Here is a 15266-nt window from a genome sequence, read left to right as displayed (position 1 = left end):
GGTGCTACCTGATTCTGCGACATTCCTCTGCCTCTGTGAGTCCCCCCGCCGCCGCCCTTAGTGACCAAGGCGTGTGCTTGGGGTGGGGAATCCTTGAATCCCCCTCCACATGCCCTTTTGGAGAGAGGCACAGCAGCAGAGAGAAGTCAGGATATGTGTGAGAGGCGGGGGGGGGAGAGAAGGTGCCTTCCTCCAGCCTCAGGCAGCAGAGGGGAAGAGGAGGAGGAGCAGAGGGGGGGCGTGTGAGCCAGGCAGCGTCTTCAGCGCTCAAGCCACTCTTCCCTGGACGTGCCCGGCCTGGAGCCTGCAGCTTGGGGCACTGGCTGCTGCTGCCCCCGCCGCCCCTCCTCTGGGCAGCTGGCGCTCTGAAAGCCTGGAGCCCATCGGGGTAGAGCCAGCCTCCTCGGCTGCCTGAATCCCCTGGCCGTCCGCTGGAGGCAGTGCATGGGACACGGGTTGGATGGGATGCACCGTGAGCCTGGTGTGTTGTGAGGAGAGCCCTCGGAGCCCTGGGGCCCCTGGGGCCCTGAGGCGCGAAGGGCGAGCGGCTGCGGCGGCCACCGAGAAGAGGAAGCAGCTACCCAGGGTGAGTGAGAAGTCCCGAGAACGTCATGACTCCTCCAGGTGACGGGGGAGAGAGAGGAAGAGAGGGTGGGAGATACGAGCGGCCGGAGGCTATGACCGATGGAGACAGACGCCTCAGAAAAGTTTGAAACTTGGGGAGGGGGGCGGGGGCGACTAAAAGGCGGCAATACCTCCCAGTCCAGAGGAAAGAAGGGATGCGAGGGAGCTGAGCAGGAGCAGACTTCTGACAGGTGTGCAGGAGACGCCTCCAAGGTGGCAACAGCGGCCATTTCAGGAGCAAGACGCAGAGGGTGCGAATGGGGCAGTGTCCCACCAACCAGTCCGCCTTCAGCCAGCCCCCGCCAGCCTTCCTGCCTTCCTTACATCCAGTCCAAGGGGTGGCTGTCTCTGGCTGTCAGCTTCCTCCTCAGTGTTGCCCCTATAGAACTCAGCAGGGAGGAGAGTGAGGTACAAAACTAGGTTTAGTTGCCTTTGCCTGACCTTGGCTCTGGATGCGCCTACTGTTGGGCTCCCTGCTAGTCCCCAATGGGCACCAGCCACCACTGGAGGGAAGTGCTGAGGGTGGGGAGGCTGCAGTTTTCAACCATGCACGAGGAAGGAACTGAAGGCACAGAGACAGAGGGAAAGAGTGGTGTGTCAGGTGAAGTGAACTCAGTCAAATCGATCGCCTTAAACATTGTCACAGGCACCAGCTGTGATTATTATTATTTTTTGAGCACATGCCCAGAGTGGCAACTTATTTGCTGTGTGCCCTGTACAATCGTTGTTGGAGGTGGACACATCAAGATTGTACTGAGCACATAGCAAATAAGTTGCCCAAACAGCAACTGCTGGCTACCAGCAGTGTGATTGTGTGAACTGGTCCTAATTTTCTGTGTTGAGAAAGATACTGACACCCTGTGATTTTAAAAGGAAGAAAAGATGCATCATTGGATAGAGAGGAAATATATGCTTGGGATCTGCAAACAATTCAAAAATTCTCAAGGGTGGGCCTGTCCACCCCTCCGCCCCATTCTTAATTCAGGTCACTTCACAGTGTACACAACCTTTTGCAACCTGTGAAACCTTAGAATGCTTCTGCCCCACCCACAGGAGGTGTGTGTTCAGCCCCCCTCCCTCCTGTCTATTTAAAGACAACATTTGTTTTCCAATCTGCCTTTGACAGCTGAGAAGCCATGGCTTCAGGTCTGCTATGCTTGTATGTGTTTGTTTTCTTTGAGTTGGTTTCAGATTGAACGTTTCTGGGACATTTTTCTGGGGGGGCGGGGAATACTCTGCCTTGAAATTTTACTGATAAAGTAAGATATATGTTTAAATAAATAAATGAACATAAAAGGTGTTTTGTAATCCTAGTCACACTGCCATTGTCTGAGTCAGTCTAGTTTGCATTCCAACTTTAGACACTAATTTACAGCTATAGATTGAAACTGGGGATGTCAAAAGCTGAAGGGCTGTATGAACTGATCCCGCTCTACCTACCTGCAACACAGTAACAGGCAACAGCCAAATCTTGGCAGTTCTGGAAGAGCAAATGTTCAATGTGCATAATAAGAACCTAAGAAGAGCCCTGCTGGATCAGACCAAAAGGCCCATCTAGTCCAGCAACCTGTTCTCACAGTGGCCAACCAGATGCCTCTGGGAAGCCAGCAAGCAGGAGCTGAGTGCATTCTCCCTACCTGCAAGTCCCAGGAACTGGCATTCAATGGCATACTTCCTGCAAGAGCGTCAATGCAATATCAGTGTCAATGCAGAAAGACCCATTTCAACTTAAAGGGGCACTGGATGGGTCCTAAAGCTGACGTGGCAGTTGGGTTGGTGACCGGAGGTAGGAGCAATGTTTATTTGGCAGAAGATGAATGGCAACAACATAGAATCAGAAAGCTGGCTATCTAGTCCAGCCCTTTGCTTGCTTTAAGAAATCCAGAATTAAAATACTCCCAGCTGTCCAGCCTCTGCTTAAAGAAAGACCTCCAGGAAAGAAGAGCCCACTACCCTTCTAGGTAATTGATTCCACTGATACAATCCTCTTCCCATCAAGAAGTTTTTCCTAGTGTTCCAAGGAAAGGAAGGAATTAGCTGTATTTGGATAGGAGGCAAAAACAGCAGTTTTAGTGCAGGAGAGAAATGGACTGTGTATAAAAGGGAGCTAATTCAAAACATCTAAAATAAGAAACACTTGAATCTTCTCCTAGACAGACAAGGAATCAGTTGTATGGACAAGGGCAACCTGTAGTCAAGACAGACCTTGGATCTGAGACAGGATGAGCCATTTTATAAAGCAATGCCATGAGAACATAAGCTCCCTGCTGGATCAGAGTAAAGGCCTATTTAGTCCAGCATTTGGCTCTCATTGTGGTTAATCAGATGCATATGGGAAGTGCACAAGCAGGATATAAGCATGATAGTCCTCTCTTGCTCTTGATCCCTAGCAACTGGCATATCAGAGACATACTGTCTCTGATACTGGAGATAAAATAGCCATCATGACTAGTAGCCACTGATCTTATCCATCATGAATTTTCATAATCCCTTTTTAAGGCCATCCAAGTCACTAGCCAGCATTACATCTTGCAGTTGTGAATTCCATAGTTTGACTACGTGGTGCTGTGTGAAGAAGTATATAAGGCCCTGGGAGATAAGGCTGGATTTGAGGGAGAGTCTGAAGGGAATGTTAGGTGAATGAGAGCATAGAGGGCAAGCTGGGAATTAGATGAGGGATCTTAGAGTAGCTGGGTTAGGCATCTGAAGGATGGAGCACTTAAGAGGAACCTAACCCCAGTTGGGGGTCTGTGTTGCAATTATTTCAAAGATGTTTTTAAATGTTTTCTTTAAAAGCTGTTTGTTTTTAAAATATTTATAGTTTTTTAGTGTTTTGTCATTTATTTGCTATCCTGGGCTCCTTCTGTGAGGAAGGGTGGGATATAAATTTAATAAATAAATAAATAAATTCAGATGAAAGTCAAGTCATTCCTGAGGGAGTCTTCCTGACGTTCATGGTGCATTGTAAAGTATTCCAGAAAGAAGAGGAAAAATAGTTGTTCAGCCTATTTGTTGATGATATGAACAATGGGGTTGAAGCACAGAGAAGTATTATTCAAATTAAATATTTTGAGAAATGTTCTTGCTATTGTAGTAGTCAACTTGCCTATGGAAGCTGGCATATCAGAGCTTGGAGATCTTTGGGAAAAGGCCATACAAGTATCCATTGCAGATGCTTTAGGCCCACAATTATCCAGTCTTAGGGCACAAGTTTGCAATGGGTCTCTTCCAGTGCTGATTCTCTGCACCTGTGCCAGTTTCAGTCTCACTCAAAGTGAGAATAGTAGTCACTCTTCCTCTCCCCGCAACCAGCACTTAGGAGGAAGGAACAGCCCAGAATAGAAAGAATCTTAAGAAAGACTCTGTGCAAAGAAAGAAGGAAAGAAAGAACACCCAAGACTTGAGACCTATTTTATGCTTCTCAGTCACAAATATGAACACAGCACCAGAGAGTATGGGCATGCCTCGCACACCTATGGGGTTAGCAAACCCACAGTGCCCAAAACAGCTTATCCAGAAGGCATTTACTCTCTATTTTTGGGCCCCTGAGGTCTATACTTAAGCTGCGGTGGAGTAGCATTGGTCAGGCTATTTGAGGATTGTTTCTTTTTTCTTTTGCTCAGGGAGACTATTTTTTTCTCTTCTCCAGAGTTGTGCAAGGGTGCAACACATCCACACCATACATTTAAAGCATTCTTATACCACTTTAACAGTCATGTCTTTCCCCCCCCAAATCCTGAGAACTATAGCTTGTTTGTCACAGAGCTACAATGCCTATTTTATTTATTTATTTATTTATTTATTTATTTATTTATTTATTTATTTATTTATTTATTTATTTATTATTTCTATCCCGCCCTTCCTCCCATCAGGAGCCCAGGGTGGCAATGTTAAGCATGCTTAACAAACTACAGTTCCCAGGATTCTTTGTGGGAAGCCATGACTGTTAAAGTGGTACAAGAGTGCTTTAAGTGTATGGTGTGGAGAGAGAGTGTGTTCACAGATGTTTTGCTGCCAGCTGGGATACTGGAAGAAATGGAGAAAGGTGAAAAGGCTTGTGATGCCTTATAGCAGACAGTCAGAGCACCAAAGGCTAGTGGTTTTCAAGCCATGGATCTCTTGGGCTAATCGGAAGAGTATTTGGGTTCCCTTATGCTGTGATGGGGGGGGAAGGTGCTCTTTTGATAGCAATCTATATTAATTCAATGATTTCAGAATGTGGACATTCATTGGCGATCACTCATGGCCGAGTAAGATTGTCTTCTAAGGTAAGGTCTTTATCAGTGGGTCTGTAAGTGACTGTGGAGGCCAATTCTGGATCCACACAGCCTCCCACAGTGAGGACATAGGTTTCCAGATGGAAGATGGTCACAATGAGGATTTGTTTGACGTGCATTCCGCTTAGCTCGTTTGTCCTGTTCGCCCTGTATTTGTGCTTCTTCGAAGTCCACGGCACCTTTGATAATAGCTGACCTCCATTTGGGACGTTCATGGGCCAAGACTTCCCAGTTCTCAATGTTCATGCTACATTTTTTTAGATTCGCTTTAAGAACATCTTTAAACCTCTTTTGCTGTTCACAGATACTCCATTTTCCATCCTTAAGTTGGGAGTAAAGTAGCTGCTTTGGAAGACTGTGATCAGGCATTCAAACAACATGGTCATCCAGCGAAGTTGATGTTGAAGGATCATTGTTTCAACACTGGTAGTCTTTGCTTCTTCCAAAATGCAACATTAGTCTGTCTATCTTCCCAAGTAATTTGCAGAATTTTCTGGAGGCAGCATTGGTGGAATCTTTCAAGAAGTTGGGAGTGGCGTTTATAGATGGTCCATGTTTCACAGGCTTACAGTAAGATCGGTAGTACAATGGCTTTGTAAATAAGCATTTTAGTCTCCCTGCAAATATCCCAATCCTCGAACACTCTATGGTTCATTCGGGAGAATGCAGCACTCACAGCACTCAGACGATGTTGAATTTCAGCATTGATGTTAGTTTTTACAGAGAGATGGCTGCCAAGATACGGGAAGTGATCAACTTTCTCCAGCGTCACACCATTAAGCTGGATTGATGGTGCTACACAGGGACTAGTTCACATCTGTTGATGAAGCACTTTGGTTTTTTTAATATTAAGTGAGAGCTCAAGCATTCTATATGCTTCTGCAAAGACATTTAGGATAGTTTGAAGATCTTTTTCTGAATGTGCAGATACTACATTATCATCGGCATATTGAAGTTCTACGACAGAGGTTTACATTACCTTACTTTTTGCTTTCAGCCTACTGAGATTAAAAAGCTTTCCATCTGTTCGGTATATGATTTCCACACCAGTAGGAAGTTTCCATTCAATAAGGTGTAGAATCATAGCAATGAAGATAGCAAATAAGGTAGGAGCAATGACAAATCCCTGTTTTACGCCTGATCCGACTCTGAATGGATTGCTCTGAAAGCCATTGTTATCCAAAATTGTCGTTGTCATGAAGGAGTCGCAAAATATTCACAAATTTATCAGGGCATTCAGTTTTCAGAAGGATGGTTCAGAAAGCAGTTCGATTCACAGTATCAAAGGCCTTAGTCAGATCAATAAATGCCATATATAAAGGTCCATTCTGCTCCCGGCATTTTTCTTGAAGCTGTCGTGCAGTGAAGATCATGTCCACTGTCCCCCTGGAAGGGCGGAAACCATTTTGAGATTCGGGGAGGACATCCTTTGAGATCGGCAGGGAGCGATTTGTGAGGATCCTTGCAAGGATTTTACCTGCGGTAGCAAGAAGGAACATGCCTTGATAGTTCCCACAATCTGTTCTATCACCCTTCTTAAAAAGAGTGATAATTATGGCGTCCCTAAAGTCTTCCAGGATCTCCTCCCTCATCCAGATTTTTTCGATGAGCTTCTGAAGTTGTTGTGTAAGTTCAGGCCAACCTTCTTAAAGACCTCAGCAGGAATTCCATCAGGTCCACTAGCTTTGTTTTCTTCATTTGATTGATGGCTTTACTGACTTCATCCAAATTAGGGGATACTGCAAACTCGTCTCTAGTTTGTTGTGGAATTTGCGAGAAGACCTCACCAGCAACAATAGAGTTACGATTAAGGAGATTGTGGTAATGCTCTTTCCAGCACAGTGCAATAGACTCTTTATCCTTAAGAAGTTTGGTACCATCCATTGAACGTAAGGGATTTGCACCATAATTTGTTGGTCCATAGATGGCCTTTGTGGCATTAAAAAAGCCCCCAGCATTGTAAGCATCTGCAAAGTGCTCGATTTCTTGAGCTTTCTTTATCCACCAGGCATTCTTAAGTTCTCTAGTTCTTCTTTGGACCTCAGCCTTTGCACTGTCATAGATTTTTTTTCTTAGCAGCACAGTTAATGTCTTTTTGCCATATCTGGAAGGCTTTCCTTTTCTTGTCGATGATATGTTCAATCTCACTATCATTCTCATCAAACCAATCCTGATGTTTCTTAGTTTGGTATCCAATAGTTTGTTCACATGCTGCAATAATGGATGTCTTCAGTTTAATCCAGTGTTCCTCAACATTTTCAGGGAGTTCTGTCAGTAGATGTTTCTTGAGAGTTATTTGAAAGCAGGCTCACTTAATAGGATCTTGAAGGGCATGGATGTTCATTTTACGTCTTGGTTTTCTTCCTTGGAGCCTATGTTGAGGAACAATATTAATGGCCATAGTGGATCGAATTAATCGGTGATCTGTCCAGCAGTCATCAGTACTCGCCATGGCCCTAGTGAGGAGTACATCATGAAGACCTCTGGCACGGACAATTACGTAATCCAGGAGATGCCAGTGTTTTGACCGAGGGTGCTTCCATGATGTTCTAAATTTATTTTTCTGGTGAAAGAGTGTGTTTGTAATAACAAGATTATGCTCTGCACATTTAGTCAGAAGTAGCATTCCATTCAGGTTGCTATTGTCAACTCCTTCTTTCCCAATGGTTTCTGGACATAAATCAAAATCACGCCTAACTCTTGCATTGAAACCGCCCAAGAGGATAATTTTATCCTCCTTAGGTATCTCTGATAAGGTGGTGTCCAGCTAGTTATAAAAATTTTTCCTTGATATCTTCATCAGCATCTAATGTTGGTGCATAAGCACTTAGAATAGTTGCCTGTTGGTTTTTGGCAAGTTTTAACCAGAGAGTTGAGAGTTGTTCATTAATGCCAATAGGAACTTCTGACAAGAGCTTCACAAGATTATTTTAATAGCAAAACCTACTCTATGTATTTGTCATTCTTGTTCAGGCAGTCCTTTCCAGAAGAAGGTTTAACCTCCTTTTTCTTCCTTCAGTTGTTCTTCTCCTGCTGTCTGAGTTTCTTGGAGTGCTGCTATGTCAATATTAAAACATCTCAACTCCCTCATGATTATGGCAGTCCTGCGTTCAGGACATTCACTATCTGTATTGTCCAACAATGTCCGTATATTCCATGTTCCAAAATTCAATTGTCTTTTGCGACCACTAAGTGGTGACCCGACTGGACGCGGTAATCCAGTTAGGGAGAGAGATGAGGCAGACTATGTTTAGGGCACCTTTTCTAGCCCCCTCCCCATACGGGGTGAGCAGAGTGGTTCCTGAATAGGATTGCTCAGTTGTGGATATAGCTGCCAAACTACTCAACTGCCTTGGTCCTTGAGCCGGGACAACTGAGTCTATATCCACCGCCCATGTGTCGGTCCATGACTAGGGGCTTCCGGATTTCACAGTCCTGCCCCCGTCGCCATTCGCCGATCGCCATGGGACTTTTGGTTTGGTTTGGTTTGGTTGGAAGATGCCTGTGTGTGAATTTGTTTTATGTGGGTAGATCGGCACACAACGATCAACACACAATCTTGACATGTCAATGACAATCCCTGTCATGTGGGTGTGTGGCCTTCTGCTCATTCTGCCAAGAGAAGCCTTGGACTACTGTCCTGAAGTCCTAACCTGATGGCACCATGCAGGGGAATAGATGAGAGGTCCAACAGACCTGGGATGAACAAACAGACTGTATGATAGATGCCCAGAATCTTCTGCAATGCACAAGGCTACCGTGGCAAAAAACAAAGGGGATTCTTTGCAGATGTCAATGAAGAAAGGAGTCCCTAAAGGGATAGCATTTGAAAATCACTAGCAGATGCGAATGCTATTGTATCTGAGATAATGAATTTGAATACCCCTCTCTTCCAGAAAAGAACTTTCCAGGTAACTAGAGTGCCATCAAAAAGTAAACCATAGGAAACATTGGAGGAGATAGGGTTGCCACCTGACCAGCTGTTGATTGCACAGATCATTGTTTGCTTCCCTCACAAAGACATTAGATTTTGAGGGGGTTTTTGAAAGAGCTCTGCAGGGTCCATATCATTCTATGTTTGCAAATATTAAACTTACCACCTACACAATGGTAATCTTTCCCTTGGGAAGTAGTTGCTACAGAATAGAGATGCAATTTATAGAATGCCCACTCCAGACAAGAAAAGTCAGGACTGTTTCATAAGAGTCCAGGTTGGCTGTGTAGTCAATACATTATACATTATAGATACAGTATGGGGTAAAACAGCCTTTTTATTTTGCTGTCTCAGCCAAATAAATTCTAAGCAGAAAGCCTCTGTGGTGTTCAAAAAGTTTGCCTTTGTATTTAGATTTTATGCTGGGGCAGATTTTATTATTTAATTAGTAGCCTCATACCCGGCATTGCTCAGGAATTCAAAGGAACCAAAACATCACTGCAGTTTTGAAATCAGTGGTCAAAATCAGTGCAGTTTTGAAAAGTTCACTCCACCATCTTGATTCAAAATTTATTTTATTTATTTATTTATTTTTAAAACTTATATACCGCCCGACTAGCAATAGCTCTCTGGGCGGTGAACATAGATACAATAAAATAGAATATAATACAAAAAACATCACAGTCTCAAATCAAATATCACAGTCTAAAACAGCAAAGGCTCAGAATCAAGTTTCAGACATCACAATACATTAACAAAAATTGAAATTAAAATTAAAATTAAAATGCCTGGGAATAAAGGAACGTTTTAACCTGGCGCCGAAAGGATGACAGTGTCGGCGCCAGGCGGACCTCCTCAGAGAGACTATTCCACAGTTCAGGGGCCACCACTGAGAAGGCCCTTGATCTTGTCACCACCCTCCGGGCCTCTCTATGAGTCGGAACCCGGAGGAGGGCCTTCGTAGCAGACCGTAGTGTACGAGCCGGTTCATAGCGGGAGAGGCGTTCCGACAGATATCGAGGTCCCGCATCGTATAAGGCTTTATAGGTTAGTACCAACACTTTGAATTTGGCCCGGAAGCATATTGGGAGCCAGTGCAAGCGGGCCAAGACAGGTGTTATATGGTCAGACCGCTTCGTTCTTGTTAGCAGTCTGGCCGCCGCATTTTGCACCAGCTGTAGCTTCCGAACCGTCTTCAGAGGTAGCCCTACGTAGAGCGCATTACAGTAATCCAAACATGAGGTTACCAGAGCATGTACTACTGATGTAAGATCCTCCCTACTCAGGTAGGGACGTAGCTGGGCTACCAATCGAAGTTGGTAGAACGCATTCCGTGCCACCGTGGCTACATGAGCCTCGAGTGACAGGGAAGAGTCTAGAACGACTCCCAGACTACGAACCTGTTCCTTCTGGGGGAGTGTAACCCCATCCAGGACAGGATATGTATCCATCACCTGATTGGAAAAACCATCCACCAACAGCATCTCAGTCTTATCAGGATTGAGTCTCAGTTTGTTAGTTCTCATCCAACCCATTGTTGCGTCCAGGCAACGGTTTAGCACATCGACCGCCTCACCTGAAGAAGATGAAAAGGAGAAGTAGAGTTGCGTGTCATCAGCGTACTGGTGACAACGCACTCCAAAACTCCTGATGATTGCACCCAACGGCTTCATATAGATGTTGAAAAGCATGGGAGACAAGACCGAACCCTGCGGGACCCCACATTGGAGTACCCACGGCGTCAAGCAGTGTTCCCCAAGCACTATCTTCTGGAGACGGCCCGCCAAGTAGGAGTGGAACCACTGCCACGCAGTGCCTCCAACTCCCAACTCCGCAAGCCTCTCCAGAAGGATACCATGGTCGATGGTATCAAAAGCCGCTGAGAGATCAAGGAGAATCAACAGAGTTACACTCCCTCTGTCTCTCTCCCGACATAGATCATCAAACAGGGCGACCAAGGCCGTCTCAGTGCCAAAACCGGGCCTGAAACCCGATTGAAATGGATCTAGATAATCGGTTTCATCCAATAGTGCCTGGAGCTGGTCAGCAACCACTCGTTGTTCAATGATGTTCAATTCTATCCAGACATAGACAAACACCTGCTCCTTGATCTCAGGAACCACCAGGCAAAATTTGGTTATGATATCTTAAGAGGTGACCAAATGCATACCAAACAACTTTCCAAAATATATAGTAGATTATGAATTTTCTATTGTAGTACTGTGTTTATTGTTATGTTTAACCTGATTTTTCTATGACATCTAGAAAACTGTTTTTATGAGATGTCTAATAAATATAACTAATGAAATCAATCAGTCAGTAGGGAGGCCTACGTTCAAATCCCTATTTAGCCATGAGGCACATTGGGTAGCCTTGGGTGAATTGCGATCTTGGTTGATTAGCCTACCTTATAGGGTTGTTGTGAAAATAAAATGTCCTGTGCCCATGTATGCTGCCCTAAGCTTCTCAGAGAAGTGTGGGATAAAAACATGATTAAAAATAGTCAAATAGGTTGTCAGTGGTCTTCAGCTCTTCACTAAAGTATTTTGTTGAAGCAGCTGACATGTTCATTAAGTACCACACATTTATCCTCATCCTACGTGGAGTCACGAGGTGTCTGTTCTTTGTGGTGAAGCTGCTGGGGAGGGGGAAGAATTTCTGCTCTCTGGGAATCTATGGGGCTGTGTAAACTGCAGTATTTTTAGAGGGCTCTGAAGAATGTTCTTTGGGGCTATATGGAAATGAGAGGTGCTCAAGTAGAGCAGCCTTCCCCAAGCTGGAGCCCTCCAGATGTTTTGGACTACAACTACTAGCAGCACCAGGCAGCATAGTCCTGATGAGAGCTATAGTCCAAAACATTTGGAGGGCACCAGCTTGGGGAATGCTGAAGTAGTGGATTCCTGGCATCCTTATGTTATCCACAGTTGTGGAGGAGAGGGACAAAGCAAGATCACCTGGAGAAAACTGCACAGGAGTCATTAGCAGGCAAATATGTACCTACACACACTCATAATTTCACTTGTCACCATATAATAAGCAGGCCTTCTCTCTGTGTGATGATGGAAGACTGTGTTGGCCTGTTGCTCCCTCAGATATTCCCAGTGCAAAAATAAGAGGCGGCATTCCCCCTTCACGTATTCCCCCAGTCTGTCAGTCAACATGCCACCCCACATAGAGAAGCTTACACTGTAGCTGGATCACCACCGTACCAAGGACCTGTCCTGTTGAGCTCTCCCTTATGCTCTAGCTAGCATCAGTTTGGATTCCACTAAACGGCTCTGCATAACTGGCAGTCCTTCTCATTGGATTATCCCTGCCCAGTCCATGTTTATTGCTGCTCTTGGGCTCTTTTCCAGAGGATTGCAGGGAACCAGCTGACTTGTGAAACTCCCAAGGTAGCCAAAGATGCCCCCTCCTTTCAATTCATTCTGATATCATTCCATTTTTGCCATTTTTGATTTCCAGCAGCAAGTGTGATGTGGCACTCATTTGGCTTCAACTGCCCATGCATTTATTGGCATTATCGGCTGCCTTGTAATTCTTTTCTACCTGTTGCTATAATAAAGGGGACTGTCAGGGTGCTTTCCACTGGGTGATGCAACTGTGGACCAAACTGGGCACGAATTAATAGGCTTTTAAAAAAAATTATACACTAGGAGCTCCACCCCTGCATGCTTTGTACACCAACCCCTCCCCCTCTCCTTGTCCCACATCACCAAAGCACCTCCCTCTCCCTTTGCCCCACATCGCCAAGACACCTCCCCCCTTTCCTTTGCCCCATGTCACCAAGGCACATCTCCTGCTCTCCATGTTGTCTCGCCCACTGTACTTCCTTCCTCCACCCAGATATATCAGGACTATGGGTGGTATTCAATGCTAGTCCTACTCAGAGTAAACTTATTGAAGTTTATAGACATAACTAACTTAGGTTTATTAATTTCAGTGGGTCTACTGTAACTCAGAGCTAAAAACAACCCTATGAGTGGTGATGCTGGTGGTGTCAATCCCTTTCTCTGCCTGCCACACAATCTCTCAGAAGTTACTATTTGCATTCAAGGGAAGCTTCTATCTATTGCGTCCAATGGAGGCTTCCCTTGAAATGGATATAGAAGCTGCTGAGAGGTTATTTTTGTGGGGACCATGGCAGGGAAACAAACTTCCCTCCTCCATTCCTTTACCTGATCCCAAGGCTGCTCAGTTAATTGTCACCTCATATCAGGACCTTCTCAAGACTGGTGCATTTTTTTTGTGGGAGTATTCTGCAACCCATCATTAATACAATAATATTCATTAGTGGAATGATACTGCACTGTCCACACTTTATTCTGCTTTATTGGTTGTTTTGCCATGCTTCCTCTATCTTATCCTATTATTTGTCATCGGGAGAGGCACTTTTGCACTATAGCACAACAAAAGTGAGTCAAAAAGAGAAAAAACACCCTGGAATATTTGTGGTATAAAATGTTACAGGATTCTAGCAGGAAGCTACAGGACATGGGCTGGTGAGAAACAAAGCAGTGTGACTGCCCTGGAACTTTTGGAGGCACAAATTGAAAGTGAGATTGTGTGTAACCGCCTCAATACCATCATGAGCACAAATCATCATGAATGCTCAGGAAAAGGGATACCTGGAGGGGTCCCTAGTTTGACTCACACAAAGCGACAAACTGAATTGTAATAACTAAATCCACTGGTAGAAGGACTGAACACAACCCTCTGAAAACTTGTGAAGTCATTCATAACAAATTGATGATGATGATGGACTGCCTTCAAGTCAGTTCCGACTTATGGCAAAATACTGAGTTGTAATTTTTATGGGCCATTGTCATAAGGGGTTATCTCACTATTGGTGCCACAGGTGAATGCTGTTCATGTAGAATAGCAAGAGATTTGTAATCTGAAAGTACTTTCTGGCTATGTGGTCTTTATATTTGCATGGCAAACTGATTTAAACCCAACCTGACTTAAGTTTCACACATGAAAGCACTCTCAGTCAGTTCAAATGCTCCATTTCAAATTAGCACTCTGTTCAGAGAGGGACAAGATCCTTCTTGGAGTGCAATTTCCTTTCTTTGTTTGTTGAACAGCCTTTTTTCAGATTATAAGGAAGCTTTTGTGTGCAGTCAGATTAGCCAAAGTGTTTACATTACGCCTGAAAGCATTAACTGATAAGAATTCTCATTCTTATCAAAAGCAGCTAAGCTTGAACAACCCTGAATTTTTATTCTGGGCCCATAAAAAACAGAACAGGAAAGCAATAACCTTAATTTATATGCACCAAGTGGAAAAAATGTGATTTCAGTATCACAGCTGACTCCTGGAATATGCAAAACAAGGATAACTTTGAGCATGTGCAGAGTGCAAGGCCACCCTACCATTAGAAAGAGCAAGATGACTGTCTCAGGCAGCTGATCTGAGAAGTCATGAAAGGTCAGTAAATTGTTATTTTTTTATTATGATGATTGTATTTTTACACCTAAGGGAAGGAGTTGGATTTTCTGCCTCAGGCATCAAAATAACTTAGCCAGCACTGGATACCAGGCACTTTAATGGGATGGTGTTTGGGTTTTTTTAGAGATTTGCTATACTGTGCCAGGCAGCAAAATACCTTGGGTTGGTCCTGGCAGAGTGCTTTATCCACACTACCCCCTAACCATGGCCTGTCCACATAATAATAGAATTCAGGAGCCAGGAGTCCCCAGGGCAGATGGCACAGCCCTGGGGCAGCCTTGAATCTCACCATCTCTTACCTTTTTACTTTAGAAATTATGCACTAGATAGTTATCCCAGCAGGGAATGCCAACTTGCCTGCCTGCCACATTTTTCTGCAAAGCGTCACTGGCTTGTTTTGAGATTAATTTCACTGGCTTCTGATTAACCTCAGCCTGAAGATAATCTTTTGTTTGTGACATCTGTTCAGTTGCTGTGGAAATCGTTAGGATCCCCTTTCACTAATGGAAGAGGGACTTTAGAAGAAGGTGAGAGAGAAGCAGTGAGGAGACATTTACAGAGTTTGCAGAACAATGGAGGCTGTTTCTTTCAGGTGAATGGGGCTCTGGCCCACCAATCTCAGTCTTTCCTCAGTCACTCAGTCCCCACCTTCCTGCCTTCTTACTTACAATTACTCCAAGGGATGGCCTTGGCTGGCAGCTTCCTCTTGTTTAGTCTCAGTATTGCCCCTCAACAGGGAGGAAGATGGGAACCAAACTAGGATTAGTTGTCTCTGACTGCCATTGGCTTTGGCTCCACCTACTCTTGGGCTTCCTAACTTCCACCCTACCAATCCCAGTGGGGCCCAGGTAGAATCTTTTCTGTTGCAGAACCCTCTTTTGGTACCCAAGGCTGTGCTGTACTTCCAGGATGAGTCCTCTTTCCAAATAGGGGATAAAATACAACCCAAGTCAGTAGAATGGCTCCTTTTCAAAAAGCCT

The 15266-nt window shown here is 44.6% G+C and overlaps 1 protein-coding gene across 1 annotated transcript in view; it reads left to right on the top strand.

Annotated features, from left to right (window-relative positions):
- Nucleotides 1-538: 538 nt before the first annotated feature.
- TNS1 (tensin 1) overlaps nt 539-15266 on the top strand; it is a 471254-nt gene continuing 456526 nt past the window's right edge. Inside the window, exon 1 of the mRNA XM_061609240.1 lies at nt 539-586. The gene's annotated coding sequence lies outside the window, so the exon portion shown is untranslated. The remainder of the gene's footprint in view (nt 587-15266) is intronic.

Source organism: Rhineura floridana, chromosome 2 (assembly GCF_030035675.1).
Source record: "Rhineura floridana isolate rRhiFlo1 chromosome 2, rRhiFlo1.hap2, whole genome shotgun sequence".
In the NCBI taxonomy this organism is placed as follows: domain Eukaryota; kingdom Metazoa; phylum Chordata; class Lepidosauria; order Squamata; family Rhineuridae; genus Rhineura; species Rhineura floridana.
Note: the sequence above shows the minus strand (reverse complement) of the source record. Positions and strands in the feature narration are given on the sequence as shown.